This window comes from Gigantopelta aegis, chromosome 8, assembly GCF_016097555.1.
Source record: "Gigantopelta aegis isolate Gae_Host chromosome 8, Gae_host_genome, whole genome shotgun sequence".
In the NCBI taxonomy this organism is placed as follows: Eukaryota; Metazoa; Mollusca; class Gastropoda; order Neomphalida; family Peltospiridae; genus Gigantopelta; species Gigantopelta aegis.
Genome location: NC_054706.1, coordinates 76298113 through 76324206, shown reverse-complemented (window position 1 = coordinate 76324206; position 26094 = coordinate 76298113). Strand labels below are relative to the sequence as shown.

Here is a 26094-nt window from a genome sequence, read left to right as displayed (position 1 = left end):
CTCACTGAGAAATTATCATACATTGGTCTAAGGAACAATACTATTGGATGATTTGACGCTTACAAACCAAGATGTGTTTCAAAATGGAAGAGGTGAACTGAGGTGAACTGAAATTACGTAGGTTGTACCTATAAACATTATTGATATTGAAGAACAATTGAAAATTATGTTTTAAATAGTATAGGTGTTAAAAAGTAATATCTAGCATCCTAGGGACTGTAACGTGCACTGCATTTTACTTGTCTAAAGGAGAATTCTCGAGACGAATAGGCAACAGAAATTGTAGCGTCATATTATAGACTATGATTGTTAAAATCAATCTGATGAACACTGGCATGACGGCATGTAGTTTAAAGAGTTTGCGTTTACGGCTGTCTGTTTTTGGTGTTAAATTTATAACAAAATGCCATTTTAATGCAATTCATTATAGATTTGGTACCAGAATAAAGAGAACTTTTGTTTTTGAAATTTATCTATGAACGTGATTAAATTATCAAATTTATGTCCCTCGTGAAATAATTTTGATTTGTCCTCGAAAAAAAATTCTGACAATCTGAACACGATGTTGACCCCATGACGGCTGCGTATAAACTCCAACCTTAAATTTAAATAGTTTCTTTTTAGGTTTTGACTTTGTCTGTAAAGGATCAATGTACTGTTCTTTCGAGTTAACTGATAAAACAAAATCCACATATTAATCACTAATACACATACTACAGAAAGAAATCCGACAGCACCCACATTCAGCTACGCTTCGTGACACTCCGTCGCCATAATTACAAAGCTCCGCGATCTATATCGAGACGTAGATCACGTATTTACTGCAGCGTGACCTGAATAGACCTAGCCATGTAGTTGGGGTGACGACCAGTTTATTTATAGAACAATAGGATATTGCACCATAACATGCACTGCCAAGACCCCGTTTTTGCACTGCCGTGACCCCGTTTCTAAAATCAGGCGGCGCATAGCGCCTGAGGTTCCATTGGCAAAGTATCATCATCACTCAGTTACAATTAGTAAACTTGTGAAATATGTTGATCCTTTTCTATCTGGAGAATAAGAGGGGAAATTGCTTATAGGTAGTACTAAACCAAATAACTTCCGGCTGGGTCAAAGTTCGAGGTGCACCCAACTTTTGTGAACACCACAAGTCCTGTGATTGGTTATAAATGTGAGTGTGTTGGTTATAAAAAATAATAGTTTCATCTGGGTAAAAAAAGTTTTTTATTTCATCTAGTACCAATGTGTCAAGTAGCCTTGTGCTTGAAACATGTATGGTGTACCTGTAAAAAAAAGTACTCGAATTTTGTGCGGAACTAGGGTAGTCATAGACGCTACCCGTTATCTCAGAAACGAGCAATTTAAGTGTGAGGGGTGGTAGTATTTATATCCGTGCTGTTTATGTCGATTGATACGCTGCAGGTAGGAGTTTTAGCCACATATGTTACTATTGTCTATAGGATTTGATTTGGTAGTATACACCCTATAGATTTAAATAGAGTTGTTGAGAGAACAGCTAGGGCAATTGGAATGTCAGCAGCACAATTTGTTATATTGTAAAGAAAGTTAAAAAACCCCAGGGGCTATCTGAAAATTAAACTTTCCAAAGGTCGCAAACATATTGTTGCTGAATCCGACAAGCAGGTTATCCAGCGTGCTGTTTACAAGCTATATGAAAATAGGCTACCACCCACTGTAAAACGAATACAGAAAGAAATCAGTGGCAGTATACATATTTCAAATGCTACTTGGACAAGAACATTAAATGATATGGGATTTATTTATACAAAAAAGGGTGAGAATCGGCATTTGCTTAGAGAAGAACGGTTCATTATTCACAGTAATTATCTAAGACACATTAAGACATACAGACAATTAGGGTTTGACGTGGCATACTTAGATGAAACATGAGTGAACAAAATCATTCCACAGACAGACTGTGGTTGCCAAAAGATTTATCACATGCACCTAAGGTTCCATCTGCTAAAGGTAGAAGACTGATAATCGTGCATGCAGGTACTCGTAATGTTGGCCTCATCCCTGGATGTGAACACGTTTTCGAAGCGAAAAATTACATGGGAGATTATCATCAGGAAAAGAATGGAAGTGTATTTACTAATTGGATAGAACGTCAGCTTCTCCCACAGCTAAACAACCCCTCAGTTATTGTGATGGACAATGCATCCTAGCACAGTGACAAAGTGCCAGAAAGTGTTGCTCCAACAATTTCAAAAAGAAAAAGTTAATTACAAAAGTGGCTTACAGATCATAAAGTACACTATACCCAGATGGTCACTAAAGTAAAACTGATGGGAATGTTTTTTCAAACTGAACACAGTCAAAACTGTTTACAGAGTGGACCAAATGGCAGAATTACACGGACATGTTGTTTTAAGGACCCCAGTTCGTTATTTTATTGCTAATAATAACACCACTTTCAAACTGTCCGATGTAAAGATTTCATTTTGGCGAATCACCAAAGACGTTTGGCAGAAAGCTGAAGACCATGTAATAGCCATAGACACCCAGTACCGTGAAAGAGATTGTGTCAATGTTAGCACAATTGGTCCAATTATAATTAACCTTGACAGCCAAACCGATGACAGCAGTGCAGAGGACCAATACATTTTGAAACTACCCCTCCGCTTAGCTTAGTACTTGTGATTTCACCTGTCAGGTGTTATCAATATCAACCTGGGTGTTATAGTCTGTTTCAAATTATATATGTTTTGCAATATTTCTATCTACAACAGGTCATTTATTGTCATTTTTTGTACCGGTTGTTCGAATACCGTAACAGGTCATGATAATACTGACACATTTTTATGGTTTTTATTCCAGGGATTTTTATAACTAATATATAAGACTGGAAAATCACCTGGGTATATGTGACGGAACATGCTCTTAATTTGTTTTCGCCTGTGGCGATATTAATTGTTTTAGAGGGCCGTGTGCAGTTCCAAATTGCACTTAAGCCCAGATGGGCAACTTGTTACGTGATACCTTTGCGCGACGGTCGTCTAAAACACACCCAGCCCAGGTGCGGAGCCCAGGTGGCCAGTAGTTACGTAATAACTCCGCTAGTGCTGTTTATGACCAGGGGATTGCTCGCGGAATGGCGACAGCCAGTCTGACGATCAGAGAAAAATATGCCGGCATGGTGGCTGTGGAAAATCCACATGATACGTGAGGTACCGCCTTGTACCCCCAGGCGATATTCGCTGTCTCTGAGAGTTTTGAATAAATAGCTAGGGTTTTAGAGATATCGAGGAGAAACATAGGAAGGCTCCAGGGGATCGCTGTCCGTCCACTGAACGATCTATATTAGTTCAGACGGGACTTTGGTAAATATATATTTTCTGCTCTGTGTATAACCTTGATGTGATTGATGTGACTTTAAATATTTTAATACTGTATTATACCAATATTATTTAGACGGTGCTGCCGGTCATCTGACGCAGTAATCTGTAGGCTCACTGTCCTAAATAATTATAAAAAGCTTAACCAGTCATCCTAGAGGACCTAGGTAAACTGTAGGTTATTGTCTTTATTGTGATAGGTACCAGTATTAAGTCTGTATTACAAGGTTATTGAATGAGTAGTTAGGAATAGAGTTGTAATTCCTTTGTTAATTAAGTTCCCCTGGAAGCGTTTCTCTATTATCACACGTTATTGAACGAGTAGTAAGGGTTAATTAAAAATTAACCAGTTAGGAATAGAGTTGTAATTCCTTTATTAATTAAGTTCTCGTGGCAGCGTTTCTCAATTATCACACGTGTGGGTGTTGTGTCACGGTGAAGTGATTAGCATATTGTGTAAACTAGACACCTAGAGATTAACTAATTAAGTGATCAGTTCTGGGTTGTTGTTATTATTAATTAACTACTGCGGCAGTACATTTGTCAGCGTAGATTAATACAGATTCCAAAGTGTATTGTGTTTTTGTTGTGTTTTCTAGTGAACTAAATGTGCTATAATAATATTTACTTTATATAAGATCTTATCTCTGATCATACATAGACGAGTCGCATTAGGGTATAACCGCCCGTTACAGAGAGATCTAATAGATATACCGTTAGGAGAGATAATTAGACAATCGTGTTTTATTTCCGTTACGGGTATTATAGAATCCCCGTGACAGTATAATTTTGATTAGTACTTTTAAAGGGACATTCCCGAGTTTGCTGCATTGTAAGATGTTTCCGACTAATAAAATATTTCTACGATTAAACTTACATATTAAATATATTTTCTTGTTTAGAATATCAGCGTCTGTATATTCAATGTGTTTCTGGTCGTCTTAATATTTGTAAGAAACCCAAACAATATTTTTTAGGAAATAAAATGAAAATTAACCTAGCACAAATATTAGAACGACCAGAAAAATGTTTAATATACTGCCACTAATATTCTAAACAAAAAAATATATTTAATATGTAAGTTTAATCGTAGAACTATTTTATTAGTCGATAACATCTTAAAACATTGCAGCAAACTCGGGAATGTCCCTTTAATAAGAAACGCGATAGCATTCTAGCGACTGTAGCTAGTGTGCGACAAAATGGCCGCTAAAATTACATTTGTGAATGTCGAAGCATGTCAATACAAAGCCGTATCTGGCTCACGCCGATTATTAATAAATCAATGTGCTCTAGTGGTGTTGGTAAACAAACCAAACGTCTTCTTTTTGCCCCAGTAGGCTTACCTCAATACGATGCCTTGTTTCCCAGGTGGAGCTACTTGGTTTTGCAAAGTCATCTCTTTTTTGGACGTTTGACGAGGCATTTTTGAAGTTTTGACTCCAGGGGGTTGTTCTGTATATGGTCTAAAAAGCAACCCGTACTTTTGTACGGAACGAAAACCGTTTGAAACAAAATTACTTCTTGAACCTAGCATAGCTCTAAAAAATAAAGTGCACATTCAGAGCAAGCTGATGTAGCGCAACTGATGCAGCGGTGTGAAAACCCTGTATGAAAACGAGACTAACCATTGTCAACTAATAAAATAGTTCTACGATTAAACTTACATATTAAATATATTTTCTTGTTTAGAATATCACTGTCTGTATATTCAATGTGTTTTTGGTCGTCTTAATATTTTTGTCTTCAAATAATTTCGTACGTACGAAAAAAGTATATTTTAGGAAATAAAATGAAATTTAACCTAGTACAAATATTAGAACGATCAGAAACACGTTTAATATATAGCCACAAATATATTTGATATGTAATTACCATCATTAAAAAGTTTTTGTTAATCGGTAACATCTTAAAAATTGCAGGATACTCCCTTTAAATGGTATGTGACACCCACACCCTGTTTTCTTGCATGCAGATTAAATGTGTGATGCCATGTTGCGATATGTGTTTATACGAAGGTTGGAAGGAAATGTTTTATTTAACGACGCACTCAACACATTTTATTTACGGTTATATGGCGAAAGACATATAGTTAAGGACCACACACATATTGACGGAGGAGCAGCAAGGGATCTTTTATATGCACCATCCCATAGACATAGACAGGCCTTTGATGTCCCAGTCGTGGTGAACTGGCTGGAACGAGAAATAGCCCAATGGGCCTACTGACGGGGATCGATCCCAAATCGACCGCGCATCAAACGGCAGCTATACCACTGGGCTGCGTCTCGCCCCTGTGTTGATACGCTGCTTATATCAGTTTTATTAGTACACGTTAACATTATCGGTAATACGAGTTGATTTCATACACTGGAACCTATAGCAAGCGTTATGCAACATAGAACGCTTGAAATCACATGCAGCATGTCATCATAACATGATACATAGACCCTATTCAGAAAAGAAGAACGTGACTACTTTGAACGACATAAGTGTTAAGGCCCTAATCTAGCCAAACGTCCTGAAAAAAAGAAAGACGTCACTTGCGAATAATACTAGGTCCTGGTGACCGAAATGATATTTTTATAAAATATAAGAGTCGAAAATTGTTTCATCTACAGGAGGACTGTCGCTTCCTGTATACTGTATACCAGTGGCGGATCTAGAAAATCCATTTAGGGAGATGACATTAGTTGCTTTGCCAAGGGAACTTTCATTAAACAATGAAAATTAATATATACTCTTCCAAAAAAGTAGGGGAACTCTAATAAGAATTTACAATTGCCAAAATTGTAAGGTATATTAGCTGTGGGGAATGGCTATAATAGTGAATTAATTGGGCAAACATTACAACCGCTGGTTCAGTATTACAGTAGGTTTTTTGACCACCAAAGATCTTGAAGGACGATTGGGGTCAGAAGTGAAATTTGAAAGTTGACGTGTTTTTTTTTTTTATCAGTAGTGGGTGATACCGTCATGATACACCCAACACTATAACCGATCCATCGCCAAATCTGTCATAAAATCGCATAGTGACGTTGGCGTGCCGTTCATTTCGTCGTCGCCAGACCTGATCACGCCTGTCAAGGAAGTCCAAAGTCCAAAGTCTGAAAACATGACATGTGACCAGCGACGAATACCCCAGTTCTGACGCTCCCTACACCATTCACGTTTGTAGGCAATGTGACGATTTGTCAAGGTAGGCACATCCCGGGGCCGTCGGGCAGGATGATGGGCTGCATGAAGACGATTTCTAGTCGTCTGACCCTGAAGGTTTGCAACAGTTTGATTTGCCGTTTAAGCTCGATTTCTTACAGCCTGGTTACGGATGAATCGATCCTGTACTCCTGTCGTTGCCCTGGGACGACCTGAACTGGGTTGATCGTCAACGTTTTGGATTTGTTGGTACCTGTTCCATAGTCTGCTAATCACTGACTTCGAAACATTGAAGGTGTTGGCCACTTCACGCTGACTTCTGCCCGTTTGCAGCATGCCAATAGCCCGTAGACGCTCATCGCGTTGCATACACCGCATCGCAAATTCAAACAATAAAAATGTCTAAAACAAAACAATAACAACTGTATGATCAACAGAATAAAAAAGATTAACAGAAATAATGTTCCACAGTGATTAATCGACCTTCCTAGAAATTGTCAAAATCGAGAATGACACCCCACGCACGTGTACGGGGCAACGGCGTGATGCACGTGCAAACTATGGAATGTGTTTCGGTGTGTTGATAAACAGACCTGAACGTTCTTTACTAGGATGTCTGTGGTCAAAACGTATGTTCGGTCTAATAGTTGATATTAACATTAATATTTCAGGTTTCCCTACTTTTGTTTGAAGAGTATATAATAAAATTATCTGTCCCGAAATTTAGGGGGGCCCGGACCCGAGCCCCTGCCCCCTCCCCTTATATTCGCCTCTGCACACACACACACACACACACACACACACACACACACAGATACATAGAGAGAGAGAGAAAGAGAGAGAGAGAGAGAGAGAGAGAGAGAGAGAGAGAGAGAGAGAGAGGGAGAGAGACAGAGACAGACAGAGAGACAGAGACAGAGAGACAGCCAGAAATAGAGAGAGAGAGAGAGAGAGAGAGAGAGAGAGAGAGAGAGAGAGAGAGAGAGAGGGAGGAGGGGAAACACAGTCAGACAGACAGACAGACAGACAGAGCTGTAACAGCATGCAAAATAGTGATAGTACTATATCAGGTGCTTGCCCCACTGGTGGCACTCCGTCATGAATATTGCTTTCAAAGCCGTCAAATATTAGTTACGCGGATTTTTAACAAAACGTACGGAGTTGTACGCCTCTTCAAAAGCTGTATTTTCTGAGGCCCTGTCAAAAACCACGTAACGAATTTATTACCTGTTAGATCTTGTTTTATAGTTAAACACAAATTACGCAGTCAAACTTTTAATTAAAGTACACACACATTTTGAGTTGTAATATATTTTAATAATAACATAACATGTCATAAAAAAATTCTAACAAATAACTATGTAATGTGTTTGCAGCTTTTTCTTTAGCTGCTTGGGTACTATTAAGATTGTCAGCATTCTAATGTCAAAAGCAGACGATTTGTAAACAAAGAGGGACAACTCTTATCGGCTTTCTATCGCGTGTTTTAAATGTTTATGTTTATCGTGCCACAAAACAAAACACCCGGAGGCAAAAAAAATATATATTTGTCGGGTTATACCAACTTTTAGAACCTGTACGAAAGCATGTAAAGATATCTGCAACATTTTCGTGATAATTAGCCTAAGTTCTAACACGGTAACTGATGACGCAATTATATAGGCTGGCATTAGCTTTTAATACGCAAACAACTACCTAGTTGTGGTATTCCTACTCATAATGAATTCACGACTGTTAACAAATTTAACCAGTGAGGCCTGTTGATCGTGATGGAGAATTTTAAAGATGTTATCGACTAACAGACTTTTTAACGATTGTAATTACATATCAAATACATTTTTCTGTATAACATATTAGTGGCTGTATATTAAATGTGTTTCTGATCGTTCTAATATTTGTACTAGGTTAAATTTCATTTTATTTCCTAAAATATGATTTTTCGTACGTACGAAATTATTTGAAGACAGACTCCAGTTTGGGCTTTTTACAAATATTAAGACGACCACAAACACATTGAATATACAGACACTGATATTCTAAACAAGAAAATATATTTAATATGTAAGTTTAATCGTAGAAATATTTTATTAGTCAGAAATATCTTACAATGCAGCAAACTCTGGAATGTCCCTTTAAGGGAATATGCATTTGTATACAAAACATGCCAAATTACATGCAGAAATCGAATTAAAAGAAAAGAATCTCTAAATGAAAAAAGAAAGAAAAAGAGGCAGCAATCGAACAGTACCACAGATGTTATATATTGCACAAAATAAAAAGAAATATCCATTACTGGAAGGCATGTTTGTATCCAATTAGTGATTCGTTAAAACCATGTTCTTCACTCAATTCGGCGGTCTTTTTCATAAACTCTGTCAGATCCGCCCCCCAAATTCATGATTATTAAAGGGACATTCCTGAGTTTGCTGCAATTTTTAAGATGTTATCGACTAACAGAGGCTTTTTCACGACTGTAAATACATATCAAATATATATGTTTTTTCATAAAATATTAGTGGCTGTATATTAAACGTGTTTCTGATCGTCCTAATAGAGGTACTAGGTTAAATTTCATTTTATTTCCTAAAAACTATTTTTTCGTACGTACGAAATTATTTGAAGACAAAATCCAGTTTGGGCTTCTTACAAATATTAAGATGACCAGAAACACATTGAATATACAGACACTGGTATTCTAAACAAGAAAATATATTTAAAGGGACATTCCCGAGTTTGCTGCACTTTTTAAGATGTAATAAACTAACGAAGACTTTTTAACGATTGTAACTACATATCAAATATATTTTTCTGCATAAAATATTAGTGGCTCTATATTAAACGTGTTTCTGATCGTTTCTGATCTATTGTTTTTTCGTACGTACGAAATTATTTGAAGACAAAATCCAGTTTGGGCTTCTTACAAATATTAAGACGACCAGAAATACATTACATATTCAGACTCTGGTGTTCTAAACAAGAAACTATATTTAATATGTAAATTTAATCGTAGAAATATTTTATTAGTCTGAAACATCTTACAATGCAGAAAACTCAGGAATGTCCCTTTAATATGTAAGTTTAATCGTAAAAATATTTTATTAGACGGAAACATCTTACAATGCAGCAAACTCGGGAATGTCCCTTTAATACCTGCGTTCATATATGTTCTTGAAAGTATCTACCACTTGACTATTAAGCATAGCTGTTTGTGTATCGAATTGTGCGAGGCTGTACGAATCCAGAAGACTGTTATAGCGGTGCTTGTAATAAAACAAGATCAAAAGCAAATACGTCACATGCTTCGTGGTATTTGTCATCCACATTTAACAATTTCCTTTCCATCTGGTGTTTAATTTTATCAACAACATTATCTTCGGAATATCCGCCACGGCCACCTTTGTTATATAGTCTATTATCATGTATTGACACTTTATTGCAAACAAAACATATCCACATTTTCTAGGTAGCCGTGGAATTTGTTTTATGGATTTTGCGTTTCTTTTGTGCAATACCTTTCATTGTGTATAACATCTGCGATACTGTTCGATAGATGCTCTTTTATACGCCCATTTATGGGTCGTATTATGGTATGCCGTTGTCCGTCCGTCCATCCGTTCTTACGTCGGTCCGTCCGTACATCCGTCTATTAACTTTTTCTTGTCCGGACCATATCTTGCATACAGATGCATACAGGACCATTAAACCTCACACGTAGGAACAACGTGGGGAGGCGGTGTGTCGCGTACTATTACTAGGTCACTGTGACCTACTTTTGACGGTCTACTGCACATAACAGTAAATCCTTGTCCGGACCGTATCTTGCATACAGGACCATGAAACCTCACATTTAAGAACTTGGGATGCCGGTACTATTACTAGGTCACTATGACCTAGTTTTCATGGTCTACTGTACATAACAATAAATACTTGTCCAGATCATATCTTGCATACAGGACCATGAAACCACATGTAGGAACAACTTGGGATAGTGATTGGTCCAAAACAAATTGTTCATCGAATCCCACTGCAAATATTTCACATAATTATAATTGAATCATACCCGTAGCATATTCATTAATATAGATATGGTTTTCCATCAAACTCCTGATGGGCGTATCATGTACTCTTGTTCATTTCATTTAAATCAGTTTCTGAATGTCATTCAACCGGCCTCGGTCGTGGTTAGGCCATCGGTCTACAGGCTGGTAGGTAATGGGTTCGGTTTCCAGTCGAGTCATGGGATTTTTAATCCAGATACCGACTCCAAACCCTGAGTGAGTGCTCCGCAAGGCTAAATGGGTAGGTGTAAACCACTTGCACTGACCAGTGATCCATAACTGGTTCAACGAAGGCCATGGTTTGTGCTATCCTGCCTGTGGGAAGCGCAAATAAAAGATCCCTTGCTGCTAATCGGAAAGAGTAGCCCATGTAGTGGCGACAGCAGGTTTCCTCTCAAAATCTGTGTGGTCCTTAACCATATGTCTGACGCCATATAACCGTAAATAAAATGTGTTGAGTGCTTCGTTAAATAAAACATTTCCTTCTGAATGTCATTCGGCAAGTTTAACTTACAAGAACTCATAATATGGTGGTTTAGAACATAAACCTTCTTCAGTTCTGAGCGGTGGAATATACTGACAAATGCCCATTAGACTCTATATAGTGTAGAGATACGGCCCTGATCATATATTCTATTTTGTTGTTCATATTTACACCATAGTGTAGGGTGTATATCACCATATCAAATCCCACAGACGACAATAGTAACATGTGGCTACAACTCGTACACGCAGAGTATCACCCTTAAAGTAAATAAGAAACAATTGGGTCTTGAGCTGCTAATTTCAGAGATAACGGGTAGCGTTTATGGCTACCCCAGTTCCGCACAAAAATTGTCATGCTATTTTAGTAGGACCCCGCACGTTTCCAGCACAATGATAGTTGGTATACTGACACTAGTTGAAATTAAATTACATGGATTTACTGGACAGATGAACCAACATTTTATCAGAACAAACACCGTCACATTTATCACCAATAGCAGGACTTGTGGTATTAACTGCTCTATCAAAAGTTAGTGCACCTCAAACTCTGACCCAGCCGGATGTTATTTGGTTTAGTACTACATGTAGGTCTGCCAACAGTGGAGGCATATAACTTAGAAGAAGAAGAAGTATGGCGGCAAAGAAAACACGAATAAAACAAATATATGAATAAGATCGATAGTTAATACCTACGTTAACTATCATTGTTGTCTGCAATATCAACGTCAGTCCCACTAGTAGGCCTAAACAATTAAAACACGTCACTAATTTTATAAAATCATCTTCGTGTCTTCCTTTCGTTTGTTTACTCGAACGTTGTTCTCAGGTTCGGGTTGTCACCCACCACTGTATACATCGTCATAGAACCGACCCATGCCCTTTAGGAGCACAAGTCTATCATGTTTGAAAATATCTTATAATGAATATGTAAACTTTAGTTTGCCATAGGGGATTGTTCAGTATAATGTTGAAAACTCAAATGTTTTGATATCGGTGAACTTTGATCTGGATTGAAAGTGAATGATTTTAAGTAAATCTTTGGAATTCTTGGCAATAGCTAGAAAGGCCATGCATGATAGTGGTCAGGATAATTCTTGTCAATCTTTGAGACAAGGATTTTGTGACGTATTTGATGCACACCACGATGTATCTCTCCGTGTATGAATTACTTTTACGTTTTGGAATCCAATACAGATGAGGAATCAGCTAAGGAATGGACATTTCTTCGGATTTTAAGCTCAAGCCAAATGTGAGGACAGATTCATGAGTTTGGCACATTTCTTCTTCAGATAACAATAGCCTTATATATAGGTAGTACTAAACCAAATAACTTCCGGCTGGGTCAACGTTCGAGGAGCACCCAAATTTTGATAGAGAAGTGAACACCACAAGTCCTGTGATTGGTTATAAATGTGAGTGTGTTGGTTGTAAAAAATAATAGTTTCATCTGGGTAAAACAAAATTGCAATTTTATTTCATCTAGTTCCAATGTGTCAAGTAGCCTTGTGCTTGAAACATGTATGGGGTACCTGTACAAAAAAGTACTCGAATTTTGTGCGAAACTAGGGTAGTCATAGACGCTACCCGTTATCTCAGAAACGAGCAGCTTGACCCCCATTTTTTTCTGATTCACTTTAAGTGTAAGGGGTGGTAGTATTTATATCCGTGGCGTTTATGTCGGTTGATACGTTGCAGGTAGGAGTTTTAGCCACATATGTTACTATTGTCGTCTATGGGATTTGATTTGGTAGTATACACCCTTAGCACATATTCAGTGCATAATAAAACATATTATGATTTGTCATTTTATTTAATTAAACTATACTGGCTGATTAATTAGCCATCACTCGATCATGCAAGTTCACAATGACCTTGACCTTGACAATAATCTCTGCACATGGCTCTGAATGGAGTTTGAATCAAAGTTAGCACTGAAGAAAAGTTGATTTTGGCCTATAATTCATACTGTAAAGATTTCAATAATTTCTTTTTACATGGTATTTGACTTGCCATATACAACTGCTCTTAAATATGGTATTATATATAGGCAACCTGAACTAAGATTTTAATAGCAATTTATTTTTATATTAAAAATAGCATGTGCCAATAGTGGGTTAATGTCTTTAGTTTCCATTAACATTGTTAATTTTTTATGTATGAAATTCTGAAAACTCAAATTTGTAAAGAAGTTGATTTTTATTGTCATTTTGACATATTTATAGAGTGCTAAGTTATATTTTAGACAAATTTGTAGTTTTATGCAAAATTTAAAGTAAATTTGAAGAAAAACTTTACCAAAAACAGAATTAAATTTGTTGTCACTATTGTGCCTTCTGTTCTTATTTGTACATAACAATAAGGTTGTTAAACATATACTTAGATCTCCAGATCATTTTCTTCTTCTTAATAATCACTTAGTTAGCTCTCATGAAAAGCATCTTGAGTTTATACTAGATTCAGAACCAATTTTTTCAGATTTGATTATCTGCCTTGGATTAAGTTGATAATTTATTTTATTGTTAAAGCTGTATTACCTAATGTTACTAGCTAAATAAAATACTGGATTACAGATTGTAGGAATACATCTAATGTACATATTGTATTCATCCGGATTAGAAAATAATGCAAGAAAATAGATGTTCGGGTAATTTTGTCATTTAAAAATAGTTTTTTTCAGTAATTAATCAAAAATAACTGTGTTAAAGCTGCATGATTATTCTATTAAAACTAATAAAACCTCCAACTACAGTAGGCTATAAATAAAATATAGTCAGGAATCTTGGTGGTTGCCAATAGTTTTGATGGTTCATTATGAAAATCAGCATGGCCGATGGATTTGAAATTCCCACACCTGGAAACATGAAGACACCCACACCCAGCATACAGGATTTCCTCCCAACACTAATGTTCAGGACATTAAGTCATTACTTCATACAGATACAGTCATGTTTGTGTTTCCTTCCTCAGACAGTGTATTTTTTTAATACTGATATTTCTTTGATGTGCCTGTTAAGGTCTTCATAAATAATCTTGGGGTCAATCAAGTGCATGTGTTTTAATGGAATTATTTAAAGGGGTAGAGGTACTCTGACTATCTTTGTTGTCTCTACATATATACCTGAGTACACACACCCAACTGAAAGTAAATATCTTCAGGAGTTTTATTTTAAAACATTTTGTTGTTTAATATGACATATTGCATTTGTACAAAACTATATGCAATATATATGCTTTTTGAGGTGTGCATTATATTAGGTTGCACTGTAGAAACAACAGTTTCAGTGAGGTTGTCAGTTTATGTCAGAATACACCAGATCCTGGTTGTCATAAAGACACATAGCTGGACACTTTTTGAAAAATGTATGTTATCAGTATAGGTAGTACTAAACCAAATAACTTCCGGCTGGGTCAAAGCCGTCTATGGGATTTGATTTGGTAGTATACACCCTGTAGCACTACTGAGTTATCAAACCCAAGTTCGACTGTGATCGCGTTTAACAGTATCAGTTCATATCGACTGTGATCCCGTTTAACAGTATCAGTTCATATCGACTGTGATCCCGTTTAACAGTATCAGTTCATATCGACTGTGATCCCGTTTAAAAGTATCAGTTCATATCGACTGATCCCGTTTAACAATATCGGTTCATATCGACTGTGATGCCGTTTAACAGTATCAGTTCATATCGACTGTGATCCCGTTTAACAGACGATTTGTTTACCTGCAATCTGATTCTCTCACAGTTAGATATTTTTGTTGAGTATACGCTCATGGGCTCATGGGATTGTTAAATTAAAGCATCACTCTTCCTTAAAACAGTTTTAAATGACTTTTTCTACTGCAATACAGTTTAATAAGGCAACACTATAGACCAAACCACGCATCATCTGTTTATAGCGCGGTGGGACATTCCACGCTTATTGCATAACAGCTGTCAATATTCGTACTAGAAGCTCATAAACTGGGCTCACCAACAGAAAACGTTCCGCTAGACTGATTTACGTAAACCAAACGACCGCATCGGGTACCAATCAAATAGTTCGTGAACGTTAGCGTCGCTCGTTGCTGAATGCAGGATTGGCAACACTTGTGATTGGATAAAAATATGTCTTATCAGGTGACTCCCTCTCAAATTGACGCATTGCCACATACCTACATCAATCTTGTGACAACCTTAGCGTGGATCATTAGAACAAGATGAGGTTCCTTATTTTAATTGTGTTTCTGGCCGCTCTCCCACAGGCGTGCAGGTTTCTCCCAACACATCCTACTTCGTGTCATTATGAGGGCAAGGTTTACCAAGACGGAGAGCAATTCGAACAAGACGCCTGTACGTCCTGTAGCTGCCATGAAAGCAGGGTGTTCTGTATAGATGCGATGTGCGCCGCCCCACCCTGTATGGACTTCGTTACCGAACCAGGTCAATGCTGTCCCACCTGTCCCAACGGTCCAGACGGTAATACGTGTTTCTGTTTTCGTAGACACAAGGTCGAATTTACAAAATATGTTTTTGTTCTACACATTTACAGTGCTTAATCACCTGTGTGTATGAAAACAAAGTCATCGTCAATACATAGCTAAGGTAATATAACAAAGCTGAAAACCGCAGATAATTTACATGAAACGCTTATGTCCTGTACGACAGGTATAGTAGCATCGACAACATGTCTGCTCATAACATAAGACTGGTAATGTATATGCATTATTTGAATCTAGATGTAAGAGGATGACACGACACATCACGAGTTCTTACGTTACGTCTAACACCCCAAGATCCCTCATGCGATTACCGTGGTAAGACGTATCATCACGGAGAAGGTTTTTCACCTATCCGGTGTTTGTACGGCTCATGTATGTATGGCCAAGTGACGTGTTTAGGTGGATATCTGGAATGCCCCATACCGCACTGTTTAGACCCCGTCCACACACCTGACGATTGCTGTCCTGTTTGTTCAAAAGGTAACATACATTTTACCAGTTTCATGAGATACATCAGGGCTTCTTGATTATGGTAGCCCCACTCCCGTAGCTAATGATATTTAATGTTGGGCCAGTAAATAACTACTATTGCAATGATCGATGGCTAGTGAATTTTTTTTATCAAATGTTGCAGTTAAGTCTATTTTTTAAATATGAATATCCTCCGCCCACCTCATCCCCCCAATGTTAGTGTTTTTAAGCTCTATCTCCCTCTTTAGGTGACATACCTGATTATTACTATTATTTAGTAAAATTGTATTGACTTAAAGTAAAGTAGAGCTAGTAAATTTTTTAAACCACTGATCCCGTGGCTAGTGGATTTTTAAAAAGTTCTAGAAGCCCTGGATATACATGCACGTATTTTGAGTTTTACTGAGTGTGTGGTGAGATATACGCTGCTAACAAGAGTGCGTTTTCTTACATACCCGTTGGTGAGAATACCATGCGTTATTTATGGTTACACATGGTTGTTAACACATGTACGTGTGTTAACAATTTCAAGACATACGGCTGGCTACTCCTATGTGATGATCAGGTCACCAATGCCATACAACTAATGAAAAACTACTACACGATGGAAATCGATTAGACTGTGACGCATAGTTATGTGTCTGTGACGCGTACGTCAGACACAAGTGCAACGGCTGTAAATAACTTTTAGTCGAAAACAATGTTAAAATTTGCTTAAAACATGGTTTTTGAGGATATGTAAGAAACAGAATAATACATTCGTGTCCGTTAGATACCATTTATGTGACAACTCGTTGTTTAAAAACGTATGAAACTCGCTTTCGCTCATTAGATACATTTTAAAACAACTTTTTGTGAGATAAATGGTATCTAACGGCCACTCATGTATTATTCTCTATGTAATGTCTTGAGGTATAATGGGTGCCAGGGACAGACCATCATTTTTCAAAGGAGTAGGCTCGACTTAAAATAAAAGACACCTACAGTATTCCAAAGTGCACGATCGTCATCCGAAACATTCAAACGACCGAATATGTTACATTGTCCCTAATAAAATCATTGCATTTATCCAGGAAACACTTGATTTTTGGGGCACGTCGATGATCGAGAAGGGGTTGGCACCCACGGTACTGGCCCTTGGTCTACACGTGGTATTGACCACCCTGGATGAATATGGTGCAATGTTCTGGATGTTATCCTGTTACCAATGACTTCAGTTTACAGTCTGTTGAAATGTGTCGTCGTTTTCCGTTGATTGGTTCTGATTAATGGTCAGATTCCGCAAACTTGGCACTCCATCTTGAAAAAATATATTTATACTTTAGTATTTATTTAATTCTTTTGAAAAACAAAACATCGTCAAATCCTTAATAACCACAATTGACAAATTTCATTAATGAAAAACACTAATTTGAATTCAATAACGTTTTAAAATGTTTAAAATGTTTATTTTTATCTTCATCTTCCCACACATATTTCCTACTAAATCTTGAGCAAAGTAGTTTCGTATGGTTGTTTTTGTTAGCGGATTGCCTTTTGTGTTAAGTCCCTTCAGTAGGAAATCTCCTCTAAGTTTCTTTCCTGACCACGTGGAGAAGTAACTATGCTAGACACGAAATACCTGCAGTTTAAAGTGTGTTAAATCAGATGTCTTTAAACAAATTGTTCTTTCCTTTCATGTATCCAGCGAGCCTCTGGTTTGTTTCAATTTGTTTTAAAACGACTAAAACGTCACATTGCTAAGAAACGTTTTGGGCCTCCGTTTTCATTTACTCCTGAGAAAGAAAAATGGCTTGTCATTCCAGCACAATTGCATTTTTCTCAGTATAGATTTTTTTGTTTCTATAGTTTTAGGTTTTGGGGATCAAGCAGTTCCTTTTAACCATTTAATAGATTGTCCTGGAATTACATCATAAACATTTCAAAATGGATGGCAATATTGCCATATTTAATTTAGTGTTTAGGCATAGATTTTTGGGGTTATGGAATCCATTTAAACCATCAACTAGGGATGACATCATATAAAATTTAAGATGGCCGCCAGTATGGCCACAGTTTATGTTATTAATATGCTTTGCTTCATAATAAACCAAGAATATAATACTTTTTGTGTCTTGGCATAGGGTATGGGGGTTAAGGGATTCATATAAATGATATAGAAAGTTGACCTGACATTGCACAAATCGAAATGTTTGGTTATATTAAAATCAACGTGTCTGGCAATAATCCTGGAAAGTTTGAAAACGTGCACTGCAACAAGAAACACAAACGGTTATTATGCTACATTTGTTGGCAAGTAAGTTATACTGTATATAAAATATAAAATAGGTAATGAAGGTAGCCATCTATTTAGATTTTTCTTACATTAACGTATATGCCAATATTCCTTGAGTTTCAAGATGCGCATTACAATAATTTAGGAGTTGTGTTATTTCAAATCCACTACCGTCTGACATTGTGGTTTGATTACTCTGACAGAACGATAGCTAAACCTGGAACATTGGGTATAATAGTATTTTGTCTCCAAAGGACGGAACATAGCCCAGTGGTAAAGCGTTCATTAGATGCGCGGTCGTTCTAGGATCGATTCCCGTCGGTGGGACCATTGGGCTATTTCTCGTCCCAGCCAGTGTACCACGACTAGCATATCAAAGGCGTGGTATGTGCTATCCTGTTTGTGAGATGGTGCATATAAAAGATCCCTTGCTACTAATAGAAAAATATAGCTGGTTTCCTCTCTAAGACTATATGTCAAAATTACAAAATGTTTGACATCCAATAGTCGACGATTAATAAATCCATTAATAAGCGCCTACTACTCGAAGCAACAAATAACAGTCCACCCAGGAGTTATCCACCATCGAGAGATGACATCAGACACTTAACAGCACACAAGTGTGGTGCTTCTCTGAGATAACAATGTTCACATGGTACAGTCTTGGCATTTTTGAAGAGGATATTTTTATGGATAAAGGAATTGTTTATTGACATTAGATGCATACATTACATTAGTGATTTGCCTACAGAAAGCTCTATCTTCGAAATTGTGTCCCTTCATAAACAGATGGTTGGTACTGATGCCAAATGGCAGTACTTCGAGAGTGGCCATGGCAAAGGGCCATGTGATGGCGTAAGGGGTTGCTGACAAAAGAAGTGAGTATCCTGCAGTGAAAAAAGGAAGTTAAATACAGTCAGCCCAACAGTTTTATGAATTGGGAAGCCAGAACGACGAGTGAGCTACATTCCTGGTACCATGATGATACATAGTGTGGTGGCAGTCGATGGTAATCTGTTCGAACGTGAAACTGCACGCTTCAATCCGTGGTGCCCTAAAGATGGAATAGTCCACCAAACGTGCATAGGTTGGATGAAGAAGGTCGTGCGAGAATATATATATATATATATATATATTAAACTGTTTTGTTTAATAACATCACTAGAACACACACATTGATTAATATTTGGTAATTCTGAAACGGAAACCCGACAGAGGGAACCCGTTACATTTTCCCTAATGCAGCAAGGGATCTTATATATGCATTTTCCCACAGACGGGAAAGCACATACCCCGACATTTGACCAGATGCACTGGTTGGAACGAGAAAACCCCAACCGAGGTGGGGAAAAAAAGAGAAAGAAAGTCGCAGAGTCAAAAGCAGGAAATAAAAATGAAGAGGCAAGAGATAGAAATGCCAAGGACACGTCAGGGATAACTGTGGACAGAATTGAAGAGGCATGGGGAAGAAACGGAATTGCAGAGACATCAAATGCCGATACAACAGAGAAAGGAGGTAAACATAAACTGACAAAGACAACCAATGTCAATGCTACAAAGACCATAAAGATGACATGACAGAGGCAGACATAGCAGAACTTGCGATAGCTGGTCAATGAGGTGATCCATTGTCAAAGAAACAATTGTTCAATACTGGTGACTGTGTTGTAGTGAGTAACATCATGAAAAACTACGTGGGAAAGAATCTAGAATTTAATGAGGAAGACAAAGAACAGCATGTGACATTCATGGTACAAACACTTTAAGCTTTCTGATGGCCTAACACGGTGGATGAATTGTGGGTAAAAGAAGCGCCTATTATACAAATAGTGTCAACACCTGTACCTTCAGGTAGATCTGGGCGTCTTTTTAGCCTACGTAGTGAGGACGAAAACTCTCTATTTTGCTATTAAGGAGTATTGAATAATTATCATAAATACTTCCATTAATATCCGTAGTGAACTATTTCGATCATATATTGTTGACGTTCTGCTAGTAAATCGTGTTCATTATGTTATTCAGAGTGGAAACCTTCTGTGGGGATTTCTCTCTACAACATCTATGTTTTTCCTGTAAATTATATTCTCAACCACTGGGCAACAGCATGAGTCCTTAACATGAAGCTTTGTAAAAACAATAATATATTGGGAATTGTATTTCTTTAGCATTTGATGTAGAGTTCCAATAGTTTTCTTTGAACAAACAATAATGTTACGTGTAGTATTTCAATTGTCGTTAGTGCTTTTAAGTAGTTAACTTCCTCCTTTCGGAGATCTTGCCCTGTGATACAGTGTGACTGTACTTAAATTAAATTACATGTATTATTATTATTGTAATTAACCTTTGTTGTTTTTAAATGAGGATTTTCACCTATTTTGTGGATATGTTGTGAGTGTACTCTCTTATAAAATTCTTGTGTTTGTATCGTGTCAGTGTAGTCCAAATTCCTTTAAAGTACTGCATGTATTGTAACTTGTTTATTGGTGAACACGATTACAGGTCTTATCTTTAGTGGACTTCCTCTCCATATGTCAATCTCCCACATATCTGTATCCGTCTTGTAACAACATTACAGTAGAAAACAAGACAGGATGAGGTTCCTTATTTTAACTGTGTGTCTGCCTGTACTGCTACAGGCGAGCATTTTACTCCCAACATATCACACTTCGTGTGATTATCAGGGCACGGTTTACCAAGAGGGAGCACATTTCCAACCAGACGCCTGTACGTACTGTAGCTGCTACCAAGGCAGGATGAATTGTGCGATTCAGGACTGCGCCGCCCCACCATGTATGAACTACGTAACCAAGCCTGGCCGCTGTTGTCCTATCTATCCCAACGGTAATAATAAGTTTCTGGGGTGGGGGTTTTCGCATACACTAATTCTATCAGGTTTTATTACTTTTAGTTTTGTTGTGTATTGTGTGAGTGTGGGGGGGGGGGGGGGGGATAGAGGGAAGCGAGGAAAGAAAAGCGAGCACCAGGACAAATAATGTTGTGTAATGTTCAGGTTTAGTTATTGTGGCTGAGTTTTGTACATGATTTATTGTTCTTTTGTCATATCACCAATGATATCGTGTAACTAAATCGAGTGGCAGATATTGTCGGTCTCACATTCATGAGTATTCGTTTTGCTAAACCGATCAAACTTTTAATATTATTTTAATAAAGATTTCAAGATATCTAAAAAATTATAGATTAAAAAAAAAGTGATCCCCTACTGTGGGATAACATTTTTCTGTTCTTTGTATTTCCATATTCATCGAATGAATCGATCGCACTGATATCGCCAGCTGAAGAAAAGTAGTTTCGTTTTTGTAAAGGCGGTGTATCTATTATCTGGCACCCAAGATAAATGAGTTTAATGATGAACACTACTACTTCAGTTGTTTTTATAAACGGTGATATCCCCACAAAATTAAAAGTTTCTAATATTTTATTAAAAAAAGATTGCAAAATAAACAAATGACAGTAAGTAAAAATCATCAGTTACGACCAGTTAAATCTGTAATTGAGGATAAACTATCATACGAGAGTTAGTGGACACAAAAGGCAGAATGACCGTTCTGATCACGTGACACAGTTGGCTCCAAATAAGTGGGTTTTTCTGTCGGAGATTACCGAAACGATAAAAATAAAATGTTTTTATTGCTAAAATAAAATATACCTTTTATTGTGGGTATCCAACATACAAATGGATACTGGTATGGGACACAACAGAGGCTGTTAAAAAATAGTGTTAAATTACGTTACGGTAACGCGTAATCTGATGAAATATTTCGTCAGTTGCGTTTCCGTACACAACGCGGCTTGTTTCCTTTGATGTCCAGTGTGCTGTGCAAACTGATCGATGTTTTTCAGTGTGTGAAAAAAGTGTGCATTTTGAAATAGCGGGGTTGGGTGCTGTAAAATATAATAAGATGCAAAAAAAAAAAAAAAAAAAAAAAAAAAAATAATAATAAAGAGGGGCGCTGACAAATAAAAAGGGGCGGCAAAACGCAATACATTGTACTTATTAATTTTGCTTGACACCAAATAGCAGGGCCGTAGCTAGGATTTTTTGTTGGGGTGGGGGAAACTGAGAAGTTATAGTCTAAAACTTCTTAAACGGTTAAGAAGAGAGTTTTCTTTAAGTTTCTATAATGTGTATTTTTGTGCTGGCGTGTCGTTAAAACATTCATTAATTCATTAAAACAAGCCTGCCCACATTTAGGATATTGTATTTTAGGTCCAACCTATCTTACGCATCCACCAATTTCAATATTTACGCCTCGTACCTCGTGCGACTATAAGGGTAAGACGTACCAAGAGGGCGAGTCGTACCACCCCAACCCCTGTGAGGTCTGCCGCTGCCACCAGACTCTGATGACGTGTTTGGCTCACCCCTGTCCCCCTCCGCACTGCAGAGACCCCGTTCACAAACTTGGGCAGTGCTGTCCTGTCTGTCCTAGAGGTAATAATATATACACTTTACTGTATTATTCAGGTAACAGAACGGATGGATCATTTGTCTAGGGAGGAGGTGCAAACGGACTATAGGTGTCTTACATTTAGTGACTGCAATCGTTGCTAAACAGTGTAGCACATACAGGATCTATCTTAGACCAGTCGTGAGGCTATCCCCTACGGAGAATCGATCCGTTACAGGTTATTGTAACTTATATGAGACCTCCATTATTATGATGAACGCCCTCACTGTAAATGGAACTGTTGGTAATTACTTATGTGTTTGTTTTGTGGCGGTTCAAGAGGGATGGAATCTCCTATAAACGAGGAACTAGATAGAGATTGTTAGAATCAACCCCTAGTTTGCCAGATGATCATCGACCCTGCTTTGTGCAAATATATGGTCCTGATCACATATTAAGATTTTGTAGTACAGATTACCATCCCACCAAGTTGGACAACATAACTAGTAACATAAAGGGTAATTCAGGGTTATGTATGTGGGTCCTTAAAATGCTCTAACGAAAATGGATTTTATAGACGTATGCATGGAATTAAAGAAAATCGAAGGTCGACAACAAGCTACCAACATTGTGTGAACCATTAGTGTTTACTAAACTAAATCAGATAGGAAGACAAGTTAGTTTTCACTCTTATTGTCCTGGACTAGCACCTCAGATGTCTATGTTGTCTGGGATTAATGGTTAGTGAGAGGCATAAGTTTAGTGGTATTACACCTCCCCATTGAGCCATTAAAATTCCTACCTACCTACCTACCTACCTACCTACCTACCAGGCTTCAGCTCGATGACCCAGCTAATGCGTCACCGGGGTCGTCATTTACAATATTATGTATTTGACACCCAATAACGGATGTAGTCTTTGTGCTGGGTGACGTTAAACATCCATCCATTCATTCGTCCGTCCATGCATCCATCCATCCATCCATCCATCCATCCATTCAAAGATTATATATATTTGTTTTCCAGGTCCTGACATTCTAGGCTGATCCTGAAGTACATACTATTTCTGAAGGGCGGACAGCAATGGACATTGTGAACTGTGTGTACAGATCGATACCATAGACTAAACATGTGCCTCAGATATGTTAATGACATCTCTGTATATTACTATATCGTTTAATAAATTAACTAACAATAGACACTTGACGCGTAGAAACAATATGTTTTGCAACTCCGTGAATAAAAGTTAACTTGATTTAGTTTGGTTAGGGTTTGATTTGGTTTAGTCGTTTAAGGGACGGGGTGTAGCTTGTCTGAAGTGCGATGGAGAGTTACTATGACAATACACCACATGAAGTATGAATTAAATAATTAAATGGAAAAAGAAAACAAACTTGTTTAGAACGGTTAATTTAATACATTCTATTTGCATTATTTTTGAATGAGACAACATGTCAAAACTTGATTTATAGTCAACTGTGAAGCACATATCCATTGATTAGCAGTACAGACGGTAAAACAGGAAACAACAACACGTTTTAAAGACTATATATGTGGCAACCCGTACTCAGCGGCCACCTGTCTTAAGCGGCCACTTTTATCTACTCCCTTGTGTGACCGCTTAAGACAGGTTTGACTGTAAGTTAAAATCGATCATACATTTCAACCAGTCCCCCACGACTGAGACTGGAATATCAAAGGTATGTGCTGTTCTGTCTGTGGAAAAGTGCATATAAAGATCCCTTTCATTCGGTTTTAAATGACATTTAGTGTTGCTAAATCCACGATAACTTACTTCAACAATGAAATGAGAATATGTTTATCTTCTAATTAAGATGACCCATACTTTCACTACTTAAAAGCTAATAAATAACGTATTATTAAATATGGCTAACATTAAATATCATCTAATTTCTGTTTCAGGTCACAACTGCCATGGCCCAAATGGGCAGATCATTCCTGCAGGTCAGAAGGTAAACGTGGACAAGTTCACCACGTGTGAATGCCCCAAGATGGGTTTGGGGAACCAGGCAGTGTGTACAGCTGTTCCATCGAGAATACTGCTCAGTTAACTGACTAACAAATTGTGCAAATAAAATGTTTTAATGTTACAGAAATATTCAGTACATCAAGTAGTGAAGAAAATTCGAGTCCAGCTTCAAACTGTTTAATGGAATTTAATTTACTTCATGAGCAGTTACTATATATACATTACACACACACACACACATACGCACACACACACACACGCACACACACATACACACACACACACACATACATACACACACATGCACGCACACAGACATACACATACAGACATACACACACAAACACATGCACACATACACACAAACACATGCACACATACATACATACACACGCACACAGACATACATACACACGCACACATACATACACACACACACACAGACATACACACACACACACACACGTACACACACAGAGACACTCACATACATGTATAAACACACACACACACATACATACATACACACACCAACACACACACACGCACACACACAGCACAGCACAGCACAGCACAAGACACATACATACATACATACACACACATACATGTACACATCAACATACACATACACACATACACAGACACACCACACATACATACACAGACAAACACACACACAGATACACACACACACACACATATACACACACACAGATACACACATACAAACATACATATACATACAAACACACAAACACACACATATGTATATATACACACACACACCCGCACATTCAAAAACACACACACATATACACAAACAAACACAGCCACAACCACACACACAGACACACACACACACACACACACACACACACACACACACACACACGCTGACACACACACACACACGCATACACACACACACGCGCGCGCGAGTTTAGAGTGTCGTGTATTGGAATTTAGAAAATTCAGGATCACAAAACATGACGAGGTTTAAACAGGTTCAACTATATTTTTATATGAGAAGAATGTCTAAAAAGAATAATTATAATATAAATGTTTTGGCAAAAAATACTATAGACAGCCAGGTGAGATCCTCTATGCTATCGTCCAACGCGCAATCAAACACGGAAAAAAGCAAACACAAACCCACTTTGAAGATTTAAGTAATGTCTCCAAGAAAACAAACATGAATCCAAAATAACAATAGCAGACGCAGCACCAGCATCATTGTCATCAACAACAATAATAAAAAAAACCTCAAACCAATTCCAAAAATCTTCCCCTCCCATATTCAAATCCAAAAGCTGTATAGAGTTTTTAAAAAACTGAAAGACATTAAAGTATGTTTGAGAGGACTGGTAAAAGTTTAATTTCTATGTTGTAAAACATGAGCTGTTC

The 26094-nt window shown here is 37.5% G+C and overlaps 1 long non-coding RNA gene across 3 annotated transcripts; it reads left to right on the top strand.

The window, feature by feature from the left end:
- The first annotated feature begins 20876 nt into the window (after positions 1-20876).
- LOC121379277 lies at positions 20877-23952 on the top strand. 3 transcript variants are annotated; one of them, XR_005958821.1, is made up of 2 exons: positions 20877-21129; positions 23724-23952. It is a non-coding gene; the product is annotated as an uncharacterized LOC121379277 (long non-coding RNA). The 3 variants fall into 3 exon arrangements; XR_005958823.1 differs by lacking the exon at positions 20877-21129 and adding an exon at positions 21300-22741; XR_005958822.1 differs by lacking the exon at positions 20877-21129 and adding an exon at positions 22758-22935.
- Positions 23953-26094: the final 2142 nt, after the last annotated feature.